The following is a 4,287-nucleotide window of genomic DNA, read 5'->3' as shown; positions in this document are numbered from 1 at the left end:
GGCGGTGGAGGTGGTGGTGGTGGTGTGGTGGTGGTGTGGTGATGGTGGTGGTAGCGGTGACAGAAACGAACCTTGTGCTTGACTACGGTATTTAACTTACTACCACTTAAGGCAATAATCATTGTAGTGGTCAAGTAGTTGTGTATATGGTGTCAGTTGTAGCACTAGGAGTGGTTGCATAGGCAGCAGTAGTGATTGTTACAGATGTGGTAGTATCGGTGATGGTACTGAGAGTAGAGTTAGTTGTAGCACTTGTCGTACTGGCTTCTAATTTAAGAACAAGGCTAGTAATTTTGAAGGGCAGTGGTTAGTCAGTGAAATGATTAATTAAGGTTTCGAATTTTAGCACAAGGGTAAGTCAAATGCATCGACGCCAGTATATGACTGGTACTCGCTTTATCACCCTTAAAAGGATGAAAAGCAAAGTCGACCTCAGCAGAATTTGAACTCAGGACATGAAGACGGACAGAATGCAGCTAAGTATTTCGTCTGGAGTGTTAACGATTCTGCCAGTTTACCACCCAAATCAAATAATTAGTGACCCTTTCTATTATAGACATGAGGGCTGAAATTTTAGTGGAGGAGGGGGCTAGTCGATTACATCGACCCAAGTGCATAACTGGTACTTATTTCATTGGCCCTGAAAGGATGAAAGGCAAACTCAACCACGGCAGAATTTGAACTCAGAACATAAAGACGGATAAAATACTTTTGATTTCAAATTTTGGCACAAGTCCAGCAATTTCATGAAAGAAGTAATTCAATCACCTCGACCCCAGTACTTAACTGGTACTTACTTTATTAACCTCAAAAGGATGAAAGGCAAAGAGTTGCCCTCAGCAGAATTTGAACTCAAAACACGAAGACAGATAGAATGCCAGAAATTATTTTCCCAGCGTGTTAACGATTCTGCCAGCCCGTTACCCTAATGATAATCTTTTACTTGTTTCAGTCACTTGACCTTTGCCATGCTGGAGCACGGCCTTTAGTTGAACGAATCAACCCCAGGACTTATTCTTTGTAAGCCTAGAACTTATTCTATCAGTCTCTTTTGTCAAACTGCTAAGTTACAGGCATGTAAACACACCAACATCGGTTGTCAAGCAACAGGGGTGCAAACACAGACACACAAACACACACGTGTGTGTATGTGTGTGTGTATATATATATATATATATATATATATATATATATATATATGTACATATACAACTGACTTCTTTCAGTTTCCATCTACCAAATCCACTCACAAGGTCTTGGTCGGCCCAAGGCTACAGTAGAAGACACTTGCCCAAAGTGCCACACAGTGGAACAGAACCTGGGATCATGTGATTGGGAAGCAAGCTTCTTACCACTCAGCCACACCTGCACCTATCCACACAGCCACACCTTTAATTAATAATCCTTTCAGCTATAAGCTGAGGGGGACAAGTCGATTACATCGACCCAGTGTGTAACCGGTATTTAATTTATTGACCCTGAAAGGATGAAAGGCAAAGTTGACCCCAGCAGTATTTGAACTCAGAATGTAAAAACAGACCAAATACCGCTAAGTATTTCGCCAGGTGTGCTAATAATTCTGCCAGATCTCCGCCTTACACCTGCAATTAATAATGCTAATGATAATTGTTTCGAATTTTGGCACAAGGCCAGTAATTAAAGAAGGGAGCAAGTAATTAAGGGAGCCAGGAATTAAAGAAGGGAGCAAGTAATTAAGGGAGCAAATAATTAAGGGAGCCAGTAATTAAAGACGGGAGCAAGTCAATTACATTGACCTCAGTACTTAAATGATGCTTTACTTTAACAACATCCAAAGATAATAGTTTCAAATTTTTCCATAAGGGCCGCCATTTGAAGGAGGGGACGAGTCGATTGCACCGACCCCAGTGTTTCACTGGTACTTAATTTATCGACCCTTGAAAGGACAAAAGGCAAAGTCGACCTCGATGGAATTTGAACTCAGAATGTAAACTGCTGGTAGAAACACCACTAAGCATTTTGTTTACTGTGCTAATTAATGACTCTGTTTCATATTTTAGCATAAGACAAGCTACTTGAGGGTAGAGGGAAAGTCAATTGATCAGTCTTGGTATTTGACTGGCACTTTATTTCAACAACATCCAAAGCAATAAAATGCTAAGTTGACCTTGGAAGAATTTGAACTCAAATTCTAAAGCACTTTTGAAGTGCCTCTAAGCATTTTGTCCGTTATGTTAATGACTCCACATGTTTCAAATTTTAACATAAAGCTAGCAATATGAGGGGAGGGGGCACGTTTATTCATCGACCCTAACTTTTGACTGGTAGTCTATTTTATCAACCCCCAAAAAGATGGAAAGCAAATTTGACTGTTGCAGGATCTGATCTCTGGACATAAAGAAGCATAAGAAATACTACTTCATATCTTGTCATCATCATCATCATCATCATTGTTTAATCTCCGCTTTCCATACTGGCATGGGCTAGACGGTTTGACTGAGGACTGGCAAGCCTGGAGGCTGCCCTTCCAAACGCCACCCACTCCAAGAATGTAGTGGCTGCTTTTTACATACCACCATCATGGAAGCCCTGATCTGACAAACCTTTGATGAAAGCCATTACAATTATCTTCCTTTGTCATATTCTAGACCAGTGGTTCTTAACCATTTTTACCTACGGACCCCTTTTGATTTCCTATCTTAACCCTTTAGCATTTAAACACACCATATCCAGCTCAAATATCCTACCTTATTTTATGAGCAAACCATACTTACTACTCTGCAGCATCTTCTAAAACTAAACAATCATTATCATCATCATTGTCACCATCATCATCATCATTGTCATCGTCATCATCATCATCATCATCAACCATTATCATCATCATCGTTTAACGTATACCTTCCATGCTCGTAAGGGTTAGGTGGTTTGACAGGAACTGGCACCAGGCAAAAGACTGCTCGAAACTTCTGTGTCTGTTTTAGCAGGGTTTTTATGGCTGGATGCCCTTCCTAATACCAACCACACAGCAGAGTGAACTGAGTGCTTTTAACATGGCACAAGCATAGGCAAGGTCCGTTCAACATGGTTTTTACAGCCGGATGCCCTTCCAAATGCCAACCATTTTACAGAGTGGACTGGATGCTTTTTCACATTACTGAAATTTTGAAGCTACAAGATAATGCAAGATTAATCCAAAACATGTGAATGAATAGATATAACGTCTGACACAGTAATTTGAATGCTAAGGGGTTATCCTGGGGGGGAAAAAATAATATTCCATTTGATATTTATAAACTACATTTATAGATACTTCTTAGAAAATTTCTATTTAATTTTTCTCTCATTTACTTGACTAGGTTAAACTATGTGAAATATTAGGGAAACGGAGCTAGATGTTTCTTACAATAAATACATCTAAAATGGAATTTTTTCATGGACCGCTAAAACGCCTATGTGGATCCCCCAATTTACCATTTTACTTGCATGAATCCCAAAAATCTAATATCAACCCCCGAGGGGACATATGGGCTGCAGTTGAGAACTATTGTTTAAAAGGTGTCTAGGACTGTACGTTATTTAAAACTATTGGTTTGATTTCAGGAAAAATTTAGTTGTTATTTCTAGCAGGTCAAGCGACCACATTGAGTGTCCACCCTTCTTCACTGGCTTGCTAATAGTGATTGTGGCATTTGGTGATTTGTAATTCTATAAATTAAGAAGAAGCAAGAATTTTTGCGATCAGTTTAAATCACAAGGAAATGAAAAGATTTCAGTTGAACACAGCTTTGTGTGAAGTGAATGCAGAATGGTATAAAAGGAATTTCTGTTTTTAAGCTGTTCTTTGTAGAAACGGAAAAAGGAAAATAAAACCGGCAAACATACAAACAGTACGGTGGTTCTATTTTATTATTATCATTATTATTATTATTATTATTATTATTATTATTATAATGCTTTTTCTTCTATGATCTAAAGATCAGTGACAAGAAATATGCAGCAACCCCCTCATCCCTTGATGCAAATTTAAAAATAAGAAAAAAAACACAAAAAAAAATATATAAAATAAAGGAAAAGACAGAGTGGAAGACAGTGTAAAAGAGTTGGTGGTTTCAGAATCTATTTTGTCGAGGATCCTTCAGTTCATTGCAAGCTGTACAACTCTGAACAGTTGGACAAATATATTCAACAATTCATTTCAAATTAGAAAACAAAATGGAAAGAACCAAGTTTAAAAACAAAGAATATACACAAACACACACAGAGAAAGGTATATATATATATATATATATATATATATATATATAT

At 38.0% G+C, this 4,287-nt stretch overlaps 1 protein-coding gene across 3 annotated transcripts in view; it reads right to left on the bottom strand.

Annotated features, from left to right (window-relative positions):
- The window catches only part of LOC106881988 (uncharacterized), a 450,650-nt gene that overhangs the window by 220,380 nt on the left and 225,983 nt on the right, over positions 1–4,287 (bottom strand). The gene's annotated exons all lie outside the window — the stretch shown is intronic.

The sequence above is a fragment of the Octopus bimaculoides genome, chromosome 2, assembly GCF_001194135.2.
Source record: "Octopus bimaculoides isolate UCB-OBI-ISO-001 chromosome 2, ASM119413v2, whole genome shotgun sequence".
Classification (NCBI taxonomy): domain Eukaryota; kingdom Metazoa; phylum Mollusca; class Cephalopoda; order Octopoda; family Octopodidae; genus Octopus; species Octopus bimaculoides.
This window is presented reverse-complemented; position numbering and strand designations above follow the sequence as displayed.